This window comes from Scyliorhinus canicula, chromosome 8 (assembly GCF_902713615.1).
Source record: "Scyliorhinus canicula chromosome 8, sScyCan1.1, whole genome shotgun sequence".
NCBI lineage: Eukaryota > Metazoa > Chordata > Chondrichthyes > Carcharhiniformes > Scyliorhinidae > Scyliorhinus > Scyliorhinus canicula.
In genome coordinates this window covers 73508486-73528265 of record NC_052153.1, presented here as the reverse complement: position 1 = coordinate 73528265, position 19780 = coordinate 73508486, and the positions used below count along the sequence as shown (strand labels likewise).

The window sequence follows — 19780 nt, the reverse complement described above, 5'->3', positions numbered from 1 at the left end:
CAATCAGGTACGCGTGCGCAGTTTGATTTTCGTGCCAGCTGTCGCGGCTATATTTGGACAGCCAGCCTGGGTAACGCAAAAGGCAGTAGTTATTGAGCCAATGAGATACTAGTCTGGCATGCAATTTAAGCATGTGCCACTTTCAAATGTAAGGCCTTTAAATATAATACCTTCAAGTGTGTTTTGTTTGATGTGAGAAGTACCTTCCAACACAATTGCGCTAGATGTAAAACTTTATCACGTTGATGTGTTCAGGGCAATTTAAACTGTTGCCTCCCGACACCTCACACAATTCGACATGGACAATAAAATGTGGCCTTCTCAGAATCACCCAGAAACGGAAATTAAGCCCTCTCACGATTGTTACAAACCTTTAGATTTATTGAATATACATTCTTACAGTGAACAGTTGAAAGTCATATGCTTAACAGAAAAAGAACAATTCATGCTGTAAGATACAAATCCCCTCAAACGCAAACAACACTATTTAAGATTGTTACTTTGAGGGTCGTGAGTATGATTTGTTGTGGTACATATGTTTGTAACAGAGATTTTGTTTATTCATTAAACCAGTTGGATTAAGTAACAACTATGTTTGCATTTTAAAAAAACATAACCCATTTTGGATAATTGTAAAAGTTGTGAATTGGTATATCGAAGCATTTTTAGCAATAATTGCTTTGCCGGTTGTTGGCCTGTGAAAGGAGGAAGTTTTCTGAATAAAGTGATTCGAGGAAGTAAGAATGGGGACTGGACTACAGTATAGATGAAAAGAGGAAGTAACTACCCTTTTCTGCAGTTCACTCTTTCGACTAACATCGAGTGTCCAAACCCGTTGAACACTCATCTGGGATCAAAAGAAAGTGCGCTATTTTTCTCTCAAAACTTCTCTGCAACTAGTGTCGTTGAATGTGTGGTGTCCTTTCCCAGCCCTTTTTAGGTCGAGATTCGCATGGTCATTCTGTAATTTGTACTAATATTAAAAAAGGACCTTTTATTAATTACCTTTTGATCTGAGCGGATCGTCCAGCGAGCGTGGCAAGCAGATTCAACCAGGAAAGGTCCCACAGGTAAGCACGCTATTGAATAGATAATTGGAAATTGTGGATTTTAAGATGCTGACTCACTAGTAATGTAGTTCAGGAAGCAAGTTATCATTTTAAAATGAAAACGCATTCCTCTTCTTTCTAATGGTTAATGTTCTCCTTCTCCTGTTTTTAACATTGCATTTCCCAGGGTATCCGCTTAGAATAGTGTCCGCTAAGTGTTTACGAACATGGCAATTTTAGACCCACGTTGCCCCAGGCACTTGTACAGCGGCAGGAAAGGGGGAAGTTGCCTTGTCACAAAAGCTTGTCCCGGATATTGCTTGCATGGCCTAGATTAACTTGTAGTTTTGTTTTTGACTTCTGAAGTTGTTTGTGATATCGACAGCCAGTTTCGTTCATTGACCGGAGGGAGCGTGGTTTGTTCCCGTTATCAGGAATGTTGACAATTCAGCCAGGACAAATTTCACCACACATGCGCAAATGTTTAGAAGCCGAAACACCAGTCAGCAAGTCAATACCATGGAGTCAATCCCAGATAATTGGCCCGAGCACATTAAATACTCGAGTTTTAAATTATTCAACATCAAAATGCCTTTATTTATCTTACTGCTCTCTTTTTATTTTTGCAAAGTGCTGAAAATCTGAAATAAAAACAGAAAAATGTCACCCAGTATCTTTGGAAAAAGATAAATTGACCTTTATGGCGACTGCGGATCCTTAGTCACTTAAAGTGTAGCCCTGCTGTGTGCGTGTGCAGCTTCCTCTGTGTCAATTCCTTTCAAAAGAGTGCATTAGGCAACTGTTAAACATTCTGGCATGGAATGAGATCATTAAATAAATCTGCGGCAAAGCAGGGCGAGAGGATTCCGTTTTTGGCGCCTCGGCATCACCCGCCGCTGCCCTCCCAGTTCAAACTTGCTTTAGTGCCCATCATGTTTAGTATTGGAGGGGTGGCAATCAGCATATAGAAAAACATCCAAACTACCTCAACAAAATACTGCGGATGTTGCAAATACTCAGTAGGTCTGACAGCGTCTGTGGAGAGGGAAATAGTCAAGGTTTCAGCTCCAGCATCTTTCGTCAGCACGTTTAATTTCAGATGCAAAAACACAGCTCCTTTAAACGGAACTAATTTGAAAGTTATTTCAGTCTGTCAATACAGTCGCACCTGATGTTAAACTATCTGTATTGCACTTGCTCGGATGTTATGTGAGCTATTTTTCCCCTCCAACTGACTTTGTAACCAGCAACGGCTCAATGTAGAAATCAGTGCCTGCAGCTAGATTGTGTATCTATATGTGTGTGTATATACACACATAAATATAGGGCGTATATATATATTTGTGCAATTTGTAATTTTATTAACTTTGGATATAGAAGCAAACTGTAAACGGTGCATGAAAGCATAATCCATAAAGTTTTAACACGATATACACGTTGCAGTCTTCAACACAACTGCCATCTTTTGTGATAGTTCTTTCAATCCAATTTTCCAACTGCCCACCTTTTATGGGACAGTCATTATCAATCCGCATGGCTGCGTCCATCTTCAGGCACCAACAATTGTGTTTTCGCATGACGTTTGCCTGCCTCTTATCATGAGCAAAGTTCCTGGAAATTGAACAGGAATTGTGTAAACGCCCTCAGTCGCACTTTAAAAAAATCGGGGGCCCTCCAACAATTTGTGGAGAAAATCCAGAGATGGTGAAGAAAGCTCACCATCCGCTCACACAAATCTGTATGAGGACGGGCAGTGTGAGAACAGTTAAAACACACCACCAACCATCTGGAGAACACGAGCTCATTTTCTTCAAATCCTCTCTCTGTGGCTTTATTCTGTACACAGCGCTCCTCAGCGCGAATTCAAATACCGGTTTTCATATAACATTGGCAGCACTTAAAAAGCAGTGTTTCACTGGTTGCAAAGCGCTTTGGGACGCCCTGAGCTTGTGAAATATATAAATACAAGTCTTTCATTGGTCAATATACAGTCTATAATATCAAAATGCAGTTTAATTCTACAAACAATAAATTTGACACCAGTACATAGAAATGCCTCTTTAGCTGTCAGACTTGGGTCACCAGCAGCTTTTTTAAACACAAAACACCGTCGGTTCAAGCTTATCTAAACTGAAACGTCAGTGTCTACTGAATGCTGCACTGTCACAAGTAGTGTCTTCAAATGAGATGTGTAAATGAGATGTGTAATTCTATCAGGCGGATTTGGAAGTCCCCATGGCACATTACAAATATCATTATCTTTTTGGCTTCTCCTATTTTGCTTGGAGTTGCCACAACGAGGCTTGATCGTCCTTCTCCAGCCAGTTACCCATTTCCCATCCACTCCCGCTGTATTTAAGTCCTGCGTCACAACACCTTTCCATTTGGTTTAAGCCGCTTTCTTTTCCTTCCTGCAGTTAATCTCCATCACTCATCTCGCTACATTTCCTCTCTCTGTCTGCAACAGACGACCAGACCATTTCAATCTTTTCTCAGCTACATTCTTTTTTTAAAATAAATTTAGAGTACCCAATTCTTTTTTCCAATTAAGGGCCAATTTAGCGTGGCCAATCCACCTACCCTGCACATCTTTGAGTTATGGGGGTGAGACCCATGGAGACACCAGGAGAATGTGAAAACTCCACACGGATAGTGGCCCAGGGCTGGGATCAAACCCGAGTCCTTGGGGCCATGAGGCAGCAATGCTAATCACTCTGCCACCATGCCACCCAATCTCAACTACATTCTTCGATGCTTCTGCAATGTTCACTGACCCACTGATGTGCCAGTTCCTAATTTTGACCGGTCCTCAGTATGACACACCATTACAACATTTGCATTTCATTTGTTCTTTGTTTGTTCTTTGTAGTATCCAGTCATTGTTCCTCTCTTTTTGATGTTGCCCACATCTTTGCACCATAGAAGACTGATCTTGCGTCTTTGCACTATATAACAAGGCCGGACTCACAAATGCCTTGAAGGTTCTTTCTATCTTTCAGTTTCAACAGTACTGTTCTGTGCTGTACTGTTCTATGTTCTATGTTCTAAAACCATTGAGGGACAAGGAGTCAGCCTGGAGGGGCCTCCAGAGATAGAGGTCTCCCGGGTGTGTGACCCTCTCCCCCGTAAACGGTGTCACTCCAGGTTCTTTTCCATAGATGTCACGCCTAGACCCCAAAAGGAAAGAGGCTGGTGTATAGTGAGCAAATCCAAGCAGTTGCCGCTGTCCCCCATGCAGGGCGCTTCGGGGTCGGATGGCAGCTGTCCGAAGGTTGTCAGCTGTCCAGTGTCAGGAGCAGGGGGGCTCATGAGGCTCTCTGCAGTGGGGTGGAGGGCTCACTCGTACCTGACACTGTGTCACCCCTCACCTGCTCTGGGGAATTCCCAGAATCTGGCACATCATAATTGAAGGTTCTTTTGTTTGTTTGCCTCTGTTGATGTTTCAGGCAGTGTCCTATTGCCCCTCCCCCTTCCACCAACACCCCAACTCCTTCCCTCCCCACCAACCTCCTTTCCCCTCTCTCCTCACCATCCCCTTCCTTTCCCTTCTGTTGACACAGAGGCATAGAACAGTATAGCACAGAACAGGCCCTCCGGCCCTCGATGTTGTGCCGAGCAATGATCACCCTACTCAAACCCCCGTATCCACCCGATATCCGTAACCAAACAACCCCCTCCTTAGCCTTACTTTTTTTTAGGACACTACGGGCAATTTAGCATGGCCAATCCACCTAATCCGCACATCTTTGGACTGTGGGAGGAAACCGGAGCACCCGGAGGAAACCCACGCACACACGGGGAGGACGTGCAGACTCCACACAGACAGTGACCCAGCCGGGAATTGAACCTGGGACCCTGGAGCTGTGAAGCATTTATGCTAACCACCATGCTACCATGCTGCCAGGCTAGGGTATCTGGTCTCTCCAGCGCAAAGTTTAGTGCTTGTACCATTTTCTTTTTAGTACAACTGTGTTGTGAACTGTTTTAATAATCAGAGTATCCTTCCCCTCACCCCATACGTTGGTACAGACGGGAGGGTATCCTGTTTCTCCAATGCAAAATTAGTGTTTGCACCGTTTGGCCTTGTATGTATTTTTTATTGTTTTAATAAAAATATGTCCAATGCACCTATCCTGCACATCTTTTTGGGTTGAGGGGGTAAGATCCACACAGACACGGGGAGAATATGCAAACTCCACATGGACAGTGACTCGACGCTGTGAGGCAGCAGTGCTAACCATTGCACCACCATACTGCCGCTGCCAATTTCCCCCTTAAAGAGGATCGTTAACAGCTTTCTCTGGTTGCAAGCCAGACTGCACCTACCAGATCTGAACTAGCAATATGAAGCCAACTCCATATCATTCCAAGTTATTGATTTATTTTCTCAAAGATAATTAATGAGAAAAATTAAATTAGTAAATGTTAATTACTGCTGTAGGAAATCGATTGTCATAGTTTTATTACAAGCCCTGTATCCCTGCCTTCAGCCCGGATTGACACTGCCCTGCTAACAAAATGCAAAAAATGTCTCCATAAAGTTTTCATAAATAAATAATTAACTTGGACATTGTCTCCCTCCACCATAATGCTGATTGATAAATAGAACATAGAACATAGAACAGTACAGCACAGAACAGGCCCTTCGGCCCTCAATGTTGTGCCGAGCCATGACATACTCAACCCACGTATCCACCCTATACCCGTAACCCAACAACCCCCCCCCCTACGGGCAATTTTAGCATGGCCAATCCACCTAACCCGCACATCTTTGGACTGTGGGAGGAAACCGGAGCACCCGGAGGAAACCCACGCACACAGGGGGAGGACGTGCAGACTCCACACAGACAGTGACCCAGCCGGGAATCGAACCTGGGACCCTGGAGCTGTGAAGCATTTATGCTAACCACCATGCTACCCTGCTGCCCCTGAAATGATTCACTTCTGCAGATACTCGTGGTTTCCTTAAGAAAAAGAATATATTTTACCACCTCTTAGAATGGATTATGTTGATCATTTAGATTTCTTAAATAGAATATTTCCTAAAATGGGCAGAAAATTAGAAAATGAGAACACAGGTTCAGTCTCAGCAATATTTTATTGTAAATGAAAACTTTGTTAAAGAAAATTCTAGAATTTTTGGCACATAAAGGGAAATTGATTTTCAAGTAACCAACCCATAAAGAAAATAATTGGCTGCTTTGGTTACAATTGAATGACAGCATTCATCATAGAAAATTACAGTTTGTAGTTTTTGGTAACAAATTACACTTCAAAATGAATGTGCTGTATAAATATTCAGAGATTAGGAATTAATGCAGCACGCAGAAGTTTCTCTGCACATTTCATGAAAAAATATACTGGACAAAAACAAAATAAATGTTGGTGTAATGTTCAATTATTTTATCCAGAATTTCTTTAAATGCTCAGCAGATTGACGGAGGATAATTAATATTTACATGCTGAATAGTGGCTTAAGTGATATGAATTTGTTCCACTGTCTCTATTCCCATGATAAACAACATTAAATTACTGCCTGAACTGCTCAGTATTTCCAACATTTTCTGCTTTGATTTATATTGGATGACATCTAGTTTGACGGATGTAATCTATGTTTCACAATTTGCATAGAAAATACATTTGTATGATAAAGTTCTTCTCAGTGAAAAGAAATCTTGTGACCAAAATCTGTTGGAATATTCAGACTTGATGCACATTAATTCCCACCAGTAATTTAGTCAGCATTTTCCTTCTCATTTTAATGTATTATATTAGACAAAACCCCAGGGGTACTTTGTGTAAACTCGAGAATGTCCACCCTGCGTGTGACAGAACTGGAAATGGAAATAGAATGTTAAGAAATTTTATCTGAACTATCCACATATAATTTTTGTAACTGGTCTTTGGTAAGATACATAGCACCGAGTCTTTTATGAGTGAACCAAATTTGTCATCAATTTTGATTTAGTTGTGTTTGCTACTGGTGGAATGGGGTTTTCTTATTTAGATCTATCATATAAAAGTACATTAATGGGGTTAAACAGGCAATTTGTTTTTAACAAAGCATCTGTTGAAACAATCTTCCCCCATTTCTTACAATAGGGCTGGTTTTGAAATATTGCTTGTTTTCTTTGTTTAATTGTAATACCAATTAATAATGTCACCAAATGATAATTGCCGTTATAGTTGGTAAGCATTGACTGATTCCTTAATTGAAAATAAAAATTCAGATCAACATTAAGGTAACCAATATTATACAATTTATTGCTATTCAATTATAATTTATATTTGATTTTCTGGCTATGAAACAAAATTCACAAATTCATTTTTCCAATTCTAATCAGCAGTGGCTAAGGGCACTGTTACTCAAAACAAGCTCGAGCCACCTCGGTAAAAGTTTTATGTCTCACTTCATGATAGCATCTTAGAAACTGGGACAACTGCATAACTTTACCAGCAAAATCAGTCACCTTCATTACCAAATCATGATGGACTGTGTACATTTATGCTTGCATTAATAATTGTGTTCAGGGGCAGCACGGTGGCGCAGTGGGTTCGCCCTGCAGCCTCACGGCGCCGAGATCCCAGGTTCGATCCAGGCTCTGGGTCACTGTCTGTGTGGAGTTTGCACATTCTCCCCGTGTTTGCGTGGGTTTCGCCCCCACAACCCAAAGATGTGCAGGCTAGGTGGATTGGCCATGCTAAATTGCCCCTTAATTGGAAAAAAATAATTGGATACTCTAAATCTTTTCAAAAAAAAAAAAATAATTGTGTTCAGAAAGTACATTTAATTCTAAAAATTATATAGCATTCACAATTAGAACCTGTTGCATCACATATTTATGTATGCTTTTTCAACAACAGAAAAACACTTTTAAGAAAATAATAATAAGCACAAATAAAATCTCAGGCATTTCATTGAAATAAAAATGGGCCGGGATTCTCCCCTACCCGGCGGGGCGGGGGCCCCGGCCTGTTGGAGTGGCGTGAACCACTCCGGCGTCGGGCCGCCCCAAAGGTGCGGAGGTCTCCTTTAGGGGCCAAGCCCTCACATTGAGGGGCTAGGCCCGCGCTGGAGTGGTTCCCACTCCGCCGGCTGGTGTGAATGGCCTTTGGCGCCACGCCAGCTGGGGCCGAAAGGACTTTGTCAGCTGGCTTAGCTCCGCGCATGCGCCAGAGCGTCAGCAGCTGCTGACATCATTCCGGCGCATGCGCAGGGGAGGGAGTCTCTTCCGCCTCCGCCATGGTGAAGACCATGGCGAAGGCTGAAGAAAAAGAGTGGCCCGACGGTACAGGCCCGCCCGCCGATCGGTGGGCCCCGATCGCAGGCCAGGCCACCGTGGGGGCACCCCCTGGGGTCAGATCGCCCCCGCCCCCCCCCCCCCCCTGGGACCCCCGCGCCCGCCCGCGCCGCCATTTACGCTGGTCAGGTAGGTGGTTTAATCCACGCCGGCGGGAGAGGCCTGTCAGCAGTTGGACTTCGGCCCATCGCGGGCCGGAGAATCGCCGCAGGGGGTCCGCTGACCGGGACTGGGGGCCCGCCGACCGGCGTGACTCCCGCCCCCACTGAAACTCGGGGGGGGCGGAGAAATCGGGACGTGGCGGGGGCGGGATTGACGCTGGCCCCGGGCGATTCTCCGACCCGGCGTGGGGTCGGAGAATCCCGCCCATAGTGTTGGGTTTCCGCCCGTGTGAGACTCAGGGCTGAGGAATTAGTTCTGTGAAATTCTGCTTTGCTTATATTTTATTTTCAGTCCCATTACATGACCAAAGATGTGCAGGTTAGATGGATTGGCAATGCTGAATTGCCCCTTCATGTCCAAAGGTTAGGTGGAGTTATGGGGATAAGGGGGTGAGTGGACCTAGCCAGGGTGCTCTTTCAGAGGGTGGGTGCTGACCCGATGGGCTGAATGGTCTCCTTCTGCACTGTAGATATTTTATGACAAATGTGTATGTTACCGAATGTCTGTTAAATATTCAAAAATATTAAAATTATTTTGAATTAAAAACAAAGGAATTTAATTCAGTGATCAAATAATTGGATAATTAAATCTAAAAATGTTAATTACAGAAAGCTATATTTTTGATGTTGTAGAATGAGTGTTTTAAAACGATGTCATTAAATGTTTCCTAAAATTTTAACAAAGCTTTATTATATTTGTTATATGTATATATTTTTCTTGCATAAGTCCTTCCTGATTAAGGCACAGATCTGCTCATGGTAATGAATGAGTACATAAATAACCACAGGAGCTGTAGCAGACATTCCTCAAAATTCAAATACTTTGGGAAAAATGTGGAGCAAGGTATACATATTACCTTTAATTAAATCAAATATAGTCAAACTTGGGACTTTTTTTTGTGTGTGGGAGAAATTAATTTTTGGCTATGCCCTTGGATTTTTCTTAGATGAACAAGTTTAATTCAATGTGATCCAAATGGTTTAAAATGAAAAAGGGGCACAAGATTACTGCTCGGCCTCGTGATTACTTTCTAGTTTGTCTTTCTGCAAATGTACAAAGGAAGCTGTTAAAGTTTGAAAGTACTTCTGTCTGTGATTGGCTGCCAGTCCCGGCTGGACATGGAGGTGATTTGATTGATACTGGTGATAAGGAAGAATGTGCAGACAATAGTCTTGCATACACAAAGCCATAAAGCTGAGGTGAGTGACATATATTGGCTTTGGTGGTACTTAGAATAGATTTCTGAATGCTGATTGTCTTATAAACATTTGATGACCACATTTGAATGTAGAAAAATTAAAAGTTATAAAATGTGACCATTAAAAATAAAGGATCACAATTGTTTTGGTAGGGCATCTCCTGGTTAGTTAGATTTGTCCTTGTACATTTTAGGTTTTTAAATTGTTCCACGAATAGCTGATAACAGGCAGTAATGGAAGCCTGAGATGCGTGAATAGGACAAGCATTGTGTACAAAAGCAAAATGCTGCAGGTGTTGGAAATCTGTGAAAGAGACAGAAAATGCTGGAAAAATTCAGCATGTCAGGCAGCATCTGTGGCAAGAGGTAATATAGAACATAGAACATAGAACAGTACAGCACAGAACAGGCCCTTCGGCCCTCGATGTTGTGCCGAGCCATGATCACCCTACTCAAACCCACATATCCACCCTATACCCGTATCCCAACAACAATGTTTTAATCCAGTGAGCTCTTATCAGAAATATATAAACAATTGTGTTATGTCCTTCACCAATCAGACGGAAGGATAAAGATTTTTGAAAAATATCATTTCAGAGTACCCAATTCATTTTTTCCAATTAAGAGGCAATTTTAGCATGTTCAATCCACCAACCTTGCACGTCTTTGGATTGTGGGGACAAAACCCACGCAAACACTGGGAGAATGTGCAAACTCCACACAGACAGTGACCCAGAGCCGGGATCGAACTTGGGACCTCGGCACCATGCGACTGCAGTGCTACCACTGCACCATCGTGCTGCCCTGGAAGGATAAAGACTGAGAAGGAAGTGTAAATTAGAGCAATTTCAATGTGAAATCAGGCACATAAAGATACAAAGAGAAAGACTTGCATTGATATCGCACATTTCATGACCACCGAAAGGCTCAAACCACCTTACAACCAATGTTGTACTTTGATACGTAGTCACTGCTGTAATGTAGGAAACTTGGCAACCAAATTGTGCAGAACAAGCTTCCACAAGCAGCAGTCTGTTGATGATCAAATAATCTGTTTTTGATATGCTGATTGAGGGATAAATATGTTGCAGGGGATAACTCACCTCACCTGCTCTTCAAAATAGTGCCATGAGACCTTTAACATTCAACTGAGCAGGCAGATGGTGCCTTGATTTAATATCTCATCCAAAAGACAGAACCTCTGACAGTGCAGCAGTCCCTCTATACTCAGCGTTGTCTTGATTGTTGGTGTTCAAGCCATGAAGTGGGGCTCAACCATAGAACTTTGTGACTCAAGAGGCAAGAAGGCTATCAACTGAGCCGCAGGTGACCCTCAGAATAAAGTGAGGGAATAAAGCTTGATTTAAGAGGGAAAAGAAAATTTAAAATTAATATATTTGACTTATCTTCTATTTCCAGAAAGTAAAGCCTGCAGGAATAAACTTTTAATTGTTAATTATCAGTGGCAAAGGTTTTGTCAGTGATTAACAGTTCTCACTTCGTTAAACTGATACTTGCACTGAAGTAGACAGGATTTAACTTTTTGTGGCGAGTATAATTCAGATCTACCGTGCAAATAAAGCAACTTCATGCATTTTAATGTTGAACCAGGCAGTGAAGTGCCGTTTTAACAATACTAAGAGCTGAGAGGTGTGACTTGAACAGGAATATATGGATTTCTGTGTTTAACTGCACATCTGCCCTTGCCTAAACGTTTGTGCAGAAAACACCGATAGCTTTGCTGTAATTTTAACAGCACGTTACCGGCCAAAATATTTCAAAGGCAGCAGTTACTCAGCCATTATGGTTCATTCATGAACAAACTTTGATATCAAAGTGTAGGCAGTAAAAAAAAATTATGAACTTTTTACAATTGCCTTCCCACTCTTCTCAAACGTAACACAATATGCATTTTCAGGGAGTCTGAGACTTATAGTGTCCTCTATTTTGTATTTGCATTCTGGTTAAATTTCTATTTTTTTTAAAACGGAAAGCACCCCTCCTCCTCCCTGCTCCATTAGTAGAGACACCGGCTTAATTTTCACTTTGGGGGCAGGAAACAAGAGCCAGGACAGTTTCTGGGATCCCAGCCCCGGGGAGGCACCTTCTTAGTGAGGAATCAATTGTTTGTGTTGACATAATGCTTTTTAAGTTTTAAACATCTTCTTAAGCAGAAAATTAGTATTTACTGCAATTCACTGCAAGAAATTTAAATGTGAAAATTTAAACACGTGTGCAAAGCCTAATGACTTAATTGTGCCATTTGTCTGTGTTTAGTTACTTGAATAGCAGATTTAGGATTGTCAATGTAACATGTTCAAAGCCATTTTATTTCATCTGGGTAACGTCTTCCTGCAAAATCTCTACAGGGTGCTTGTTGAACAGGCTGCTGTTGATACATTTACCGGTCCATGCAGATGTACAAATCAAATGAATTTTGTTGTTTTCAGGAGCTACAAAACTAATCAGCAAATTTGGCAGGACTTAATTTTCTCCAAAACATAATTAATTTAATTGTGGAATGTGACACAAAGACATTAATAAAAAACAAATTTCTAAGTAATAGAAACAAGATTTGTTGCCTTGTGGACTCGGTTAGAGGCCTTTCAGTTGCATGATTTTTGAGTTGTTAGATTTTGGGGAATTGTCAGTTTTTTAAGTTGTTTGTCTACTTTACTGATTTTGTGGCTTAGGATTTATGAAATCAGATTGGATCAACAGATCATTTGTGTTTAGACTGTGAATAATGCCACTGAGTGAATGTATTCTTCTCCAGGTAGCATCCCCGATTATTTGAGGGTCATCTTTTATTGTGATCTTACAAACAGGGCAAGCAAGGAGCCAGGCCAAATCTACCTCCGCCAGAACGGGGATTTAACTTGTGCAGTTGACACTCTTCTGAACCACACGTCAACTGAGCTAATTGCCTCCAACCTGAGTCAATGAATTAAATATAAATAAAATGGGGACACAGGTATTAAATATATAACTTGGATTAAGGGACATGATGTGCATAGGTTAATTGAAATAGGATTACCTTCACAGCATTTAAACCTGGAAACTGCCCAGAGTTCTTCAAATTTTGGCTATTTTTCGAAGACAATAAAATAAAAACAGTCATAATTCCTATTCCGCAATTTATATAACATTTTCTTTTTTTTAAATAAATTTAGTGTACCCAATTCATTTTTTTTTCCAATTAAGGGGCAATTTAGCATGGCCAGTCCACTTAGACTGCACATCTTTGGGTTGTGGGGCCGAAAACCACATAAACACGGGGAGAATGTGCAAACTCCACACGGACAGTGACACAGAGCCGGGATCGAACCTGGGACCGCAGCGCCGTGAGGTAGCAGGGCTAATCCACTGCACCACCATGCTGCCCTGAACATTTTATTTTCAATTTGAATATCTTGAGTACAACAAAATCCCAGTTGTGGTGTACTTATTTTTTAACATGTTGAACTCAAAATATTCTCCCGCTACAATCTTCCTATCTGAAATCAATTAAACTGAAATCTGGGTATGAGGGGCCACCGCATTTGTCCAACTTGGGTTTTCAGTCCAACATAAATTGTAATTTAGAGACCATCACTTTACTATACAAGACATTTGCAGGTTGATTTAGTTTAGACAAATCACCCATAACAATTAACTTAATTGCCATTTTAATCAGTGTGGCAATCTGTTAGTACTGTGATAAGCTCAAATTTTCACAGTTAATTTATCATAATGATCTTTCCTCTAAGAGTTAAAGTGTACTTATTTTATTGCATTGGATGATCACAGCCAAGCTGTTTTTTATTCCCTTGGAAGATAATCTAAGACCAATATGCAAAAGAAAATTTCACCAATCATGCCGGCACCTATAATTTTAAAACATTTGTTGCAAGGTTTGAGTACCTTTTGAGAGATTTTAATTACATTCTCCTGTAGATTATTTCAGCTGCTATTCCAGCTAATGTTCTTTGAAGCTAAATATCATTCTGCTTCCTTGCACTGAAAATCCCAGGACAAAAGATAATAGCACATTAAAATCTTCTTCCATGTTTTAGTCAATGAATTTGGGCCACAATGTTTGTTTGCCAGCAAAACACTCTTCTCAACTCAGTTTAAGGATTAATCAATTTATTCCTCACAGACTTCTGAATTGATGACTTTACCAATTTCACATTCTTTTCCACTAACTATGCAGCTGGTTAGTGAAAGAGCAGTTAGGTGCAGAATGTTCCATGGTCCAGACAGCTCAATGAGCTGATTATGCTGCTGAGATTTTGAAACCATGAATAGAATGCAGATGATCAAGTTTTCCATACATTTGCAAACTGTCCATGAATCATATGAAGGAATTAAGCACTGTCCAAATCTTCTTCTAAAATAAAACAAATGTGTTGGAAATCAGCAGTCATTAATTTCCATGCAGTGATTGTGATTATTGTTTTCCTTGCTCAAAGCCAGATCAGTTCACCCGAGACTTTGAGTTATTCAAGTCAGAAGGATCAGGCTGAGCTGAAATCTGGCATGCATTCTGGATTGACTGACAGCCTACTTGGATTGTAGTTTGAGTATTGAGTGAAAATGTGTGGACCAAACAGCATGAATAGTGCATTGGAGAGTGGCAAATACATTATGATTGTCCTTTGAGAACAAAGTTTCTGGTATGTGAAACTGGCTGCAGAGACGAGAGGCAATGATCTAAGCTGCTTTGCAACCTGCAAGTTAATGCAGAAGACATGGGGATGGGAGGGCAAAAGACAAATCTAGGGGCAGGAGGCTTTAGGTTCAGGAATTGGGTGAAGAAACTATGGGCTAAATTTTATGTGCCCCCAAAGGGCATGTTTCCCACGGGGGGGAGGGGTTTCAGGTCAGGTTGGCTTGGAGCATGTTGGCTTCATGATCTTGTTTCCAGCGGATGCCGGGTGGCATGCTGCCCATCACCCAACCCCGGTACTATTCCCAGCTGGGAACTCTCCTCTGGGAAGAGTGTGTATGGAGAATCCCTCCATACATAGAATGTATAAACACCACACAGTCACCCAAGGCTGGAATTGAAGCCTGATCCATGGCACTTTGAAGCAGCGGTGCTAACCACTGTTCTACCATGCCTGTCGTCCCAGATGCAGATCGCAAGGCAGTCATGGGGGGCTGTTGATTGCCAAAGCAGGCTTAAATTGTCAGCCTTGGTTCTGTGGAACTTTATCGCAGTTGTTTTGTTAAATATTAGGCCTTATAGCTTACACCCATCACACCCATGCCTTGTTCATGTCAACCCATGCCCCCACCAACCCCATGGCCTCTTATATCCTCATGCCCCTCACTCATTCTCCAGCCCCTTTATAGTCTCCACCCACCACCCTTTCCCTTACACACTCTATGCCACTTACCAGCACGGTAGCACTGTGGCTTCAGAGCACCAGGGTCCCAGGTTTGATTCCCTGCTGGGTCACTATCTGCATAAAGTCTGCACGTTCTCCCTGTGTCCGCGTGGGTTTCTTCTGGGTGCTCTGTTTTTTTCCCACATTTTGCGTTTCTAGTTTCCTTTGATCTGGGAATCAATACAGATAAATTATATTGAAGTTTGCTGATGACCCCAAATTAAGGGACATGGCAAGTCTTGAAGAAAATTGAAGTAGTTTGGACATGGACAGGTTAGTACAATACAATGGCAGATACAGCTCAATGCAGGAAAATGTGAAATTGTAGGTTTGGAGAAGACCAATGAAAGAAAATACAGCCCAAAAGGTACTATTAATAACATAGAGGAGAAAGAGAGAGCTAGGGTTCAGATCACGGATTTTTATGTGTGAGAATGTAGAGTGAAAATGTCCATTAAAAAATACAATTTTGGTTTTATGTGTGGTGGCATTGAAGCAAAGGAATGTTTTTTTTAATGGGACAATACATAGATCATGGTAGGACCATGATGTAGAGTTCTAATAATATAATTCTAGTACAAAAATTAAACCAGACAAACTGTACAAAGATTTATTAGATTGATACCAGGTAAAGGTTGTCGTAATGGGGAAAAAGCTTGAAAAATTTGGTCTTTTTCCTTTCGAAGCTGGCTGATCTGTGGCCTAACTCCATACGACCCTCCTTTGTTCCATATCCCTTGATATGTTTTAGTTCACAAAAGTTGATCAATCGGAGTTTTAAATTAAACAACTGAACATGATTCAATTGCCATTTGTGAAAGAGAGTTCCAAACTTCACCCTCACTTTGTATGGAGCCCTAAACCAGAGGAAATAGTTTCTCTCTATGTACCATCTGTTCCGCTGGATGGGAACGTTGATTAATTCACCCCTTTAACCTTCTAAATTCTAGGGAATATGTTGCTAGCTTGTGTAATCTCCCCATGTAATTTAACCAGAGGACTCCAGTTATCATTCTCAACATAGGGTTTAGGCTCACCACAAAACATTTTTGTTAACAACGCAAGAGCTTTATACTTGTGTAATGATGCCACACGACACTCAAAACAACAACTTATTAATAAAGCCACCTCGAAGAAACACAGGCAAAATCCATCTTTCTGCCCAAACCTCAACTCAAACTCCATTCAGGATTCAGTTGCTACCCTTAAAACTATTCTTTTAAACCTCAGGCCCAATATCCCTCCGATCTGGCTGATTCCTACAACTCCTCAAACAGGTTTGAGTTGTAGGCCGTGAAACCGAATTACCATTCCTGACCCTCCTTCGTGGCTGCAGTGGAAGACTCAACTGTCTGGTCCTTTTTATTACAAACCTTTATCAAGAATAACAAAGCATGTCCTTGGAAATGTCCTGTTTGTGCGGTCAGTGCTTTGCACCTTTGGCACTGCCTCGACCACGGCCAAACTCCACCCCAGGGCCGCCGACCACGTCCAGGGCTTTCTACTCTGCCACGGGGCCGCAGGAGTGGCACCCCCTCCAGTCTTCTCCTGATGGGTGCAAAGAGAAAGCGACAGTGTTAGACAGTCCAACGCATTCAACCCAGGGGCTGGTTAGCTGGTGGCCTCAATGACCAGGGCACCCTGCCATGGCGGCCGGTATGGGCACCAGCATGTGGTGAACAGTGGGGGTTCGGCCGATCTCCGGATTGGGGGGGGGGCAGTTGGATTACGGGTGTTTCAGACGGGGGGTTGGTGCTAGGGGTACAGTGTTGCCGACTCATCCTGGCCATCTTGAGGAGGTTGTGCAGTTTCCTCCGCCACTGCTGGCCGGTCAGATTGTGTTGCCCACAGTGCTGACTGTCTCTGCCATCTGCGCCCAGGTACGGCGAATTGCGGCGGCTGGCAGTCTCCTTCCTGAGCCAGGGTACAGGGTCATCCACCTCTTCTCCAATGCTTCCAGGAGAATCTCCAGCTCGGTGAAGCGTGGAGCTGCTCTTCTTGCTGCCATCTTGTTGGCTGGGATGGTGTGTATGGCGAGTGAAGTGTGTATATGTGGCTGTAGCTTGTTAGCCTCCTGAGTGTCAATCATGAAATCGGCAAAACCGGTGCTAGCCTCTCAACAGTAGCAGAATCGATCCAGGTGAGGCGCCGGTATTGCTGTTGTGGAACTCCATGAATCCTATGCCGGCTGGAGAATCCAGCCCCATGTGTTTGTTGTTTCTCACTGTTATCTTGCTGTCCTGAAATTCACTTTAAAGGAACAATGAAGCCAGGAGCACTTGAATAAGATTTGTTTTACTCATTTAATTATGAATGGCTGGAATTTAGTCTTGGTTTCATTCTGCTGATGGATAACCTTTCTATCATCGTTTCAGTTACCCACTCTCACCAAATGCCCAGATGTAGGTTCACATGCGTGGCTTTCTGTCTGACAAAGTCATAACCGCATTGGTGACGTGGTCACTTCCAAATAAATGTGACTTCTAGGTTGTATTTTGCATACAACCTAAACTTAAAGTACACATTCATATTGTTCATTTTGTTGACTTGAATTAAAATTTTCCTCTGAGATGGACCTGAAGAATTAAATATTTTAAAATTACTCCTCTTTTTGTTGAGTAAGTCCTTGGGCCTGAACTTCTGCAGAAGTAACAGTCAGAGTCGGATAGCCACTCCGTTCCGACTTCTTTGCCATAAATTCTTTTTGATCCTGAACTGCCTGACTTTTCTAGCGAAAACTGTGAAGGGCAAGTAAATCCAGCATGTCCACTTTGACTGCTACCAATTTTTACAGATGCCCCATAAAAAGCATCCTATCTGGCTGCTTCACTGCCTGGTATGGCAACTGCTCGACCCAAGACCGTAAGAAACTACAGAGAGTTGTGAACACAGCCCAGTCCATCACGCGAACCCGCCTCCCATCCATTGACTCTGTCTACACCTCCCGCTGCCTTGGGAAAGCGGGCAGTATAATCAAAGACCCCTCCCACCCGGGTTATTCGCTCTTCCAACTTCTTCCATCGGGCAGGAGATACAAAAGTCTGAGAACACGCACAAACTGGTTCAAAAACAGCTTCTTCACTGCTGTTACCAGACTCCTGAATGACCCGCTTATGGGCTGAACTGATATCTTCACACATCTTCTCTACTGAGTAGTACCACACTCCATACACTCTCCCAATGCCTGTGTCTATGTATTTACATTGTGTATTTATGTATGTCCTATGTTTTTTCATGTATGGAACTATCTGTCTGGACTGTATGCAGCACAATACTTTTCACTGTGCCTCAGTACACGTGACAATAAATCAAATCCAAATTCAAGGTGCTCCTCGGATCCCCAGTAACATCTTTCTGGTACCCCCCAGTTAGACAGCCCTGGAGTTCAAAAGCCATTGTTCCTTCAGTTCCACGGTTTCTCCCACTGATTGAGACTCTCCTAGGCCGGGATTTTGTGCCCGCCTTCGCCACAAACACAAACAGTAACATGGCGCAAAATCCCACGAGACTCCCAAAAACAAGAATTCCGTTGTCTGATTTTCCTTGCCCTCTGCCGGTGACATAACAAGTTTGCTGTCCAAAAAGATCGGGAACCTAATTTAAATAAATAAATGATCAGCTAATTAAAGGACTTCCCTGCAGGGAACCCACTGCCTCAGGAAGGCAGACAGCATTAGCAGAGACCCCTCCCACCCTTCCATCAGGCAGAAGGTACAGAAGTCTGAAGACCCGCACATCCAGACATAGGAACAGTTCTTCCCCACAGCTACAAGACTCCTCAACGACTCCCCCTCGGACTGATCTGTTCCCTGTAAGAACACTATTCACGATGGCCTATGCTGCTCTTGCTCATGTATTTGCTTTGTTTGGTATCCTTGTTCCGCACTGTAACCAGTCACTGTTCTGTCAGTGTACCATTTGTCAATGTTCTCTGTTGATTATTCTTGTATCTATTATGTACGTACTGTGTACATTCCTCGGCCGCAGAAAAATACTTTTCACTGTACTTCGGTACATGTGACAATAAATCAAATCAAAATGCTCCTCCCACATCGGGATTTCCGCATGGTGGTGAGGTTTATAACAGATTTTAAAAATGGAAACTAGGCGAAGGGAACCCGCTGGTGTGCAAAGGTAAGTATAGACCTCTGGGGAAGAGGGACATGTCTGGACACTGTTCCCAGCAGCCACTCTGGCACTGCCCCTGGGGGAGGCCCCTCTGGGGACCTCCACATGGTGGTTGATGGGCAGGGGGTGGGGTGGGAGGACTCCTTGCCTCAGCCAGCACTCTATGCAAAATAGGGAAAATTCCACCCCAGTGTGAGAATACTTTCCCAACAACAATTAAGGCCTCCATTTAATAGTTGTTTTATATCTTCCCTTTACTAGTTCCATCTTTTTGTATTATTATGAACAATACTCATTTTTAGAATTTATTTTTAAAGTGTCAGCTCTTTTAATAGCGCTTTCGCCTCTCTGTTAAATTTTGGTTTCAAGCACTGTGATGAGTTTGAGCAAATGTCCATACCTTGTTTGTAAAACATTTTCAGAGGTCTTGAGGATGTGAAAGGTGCTATAAGTCTATTGTATTATTATTTCTGGGACTTGTGAGACCTGGGTAGGACTAAATACCCTGGCTTTATTTCTTCCTTCTGATCTAACACAAAGGTGCTGAGACCAGTTATATCAATTCAA

General features: G+C 42.5%; 1 protein-coding gene across 3 annotated transcripts in view; it reads left to right on the top strand.

The window, feature by feature from the left end:
* Positions 1 to 495: 495 nt before the first annotated feature.
* The window catches only part of syk (spleen tyrosine kinase), a 205442-nt gene continuing 186157 nt past the window's right edge, over positions 496 to 19780 (top strand). For 2 of the 3 annotated variants that reach the window (XM_038804732.1, XM_038804731.1), the window contains exon 1: positions 496 to 1070. The gene's annotated coding sequence lies outside the window, so the exon portion shown is untranslated. The remainder of the gene's footprint in view (positions 1071 to 19780) is intronic. The other variant, XM_038804730.1, reaches the window with a different exon arrangement.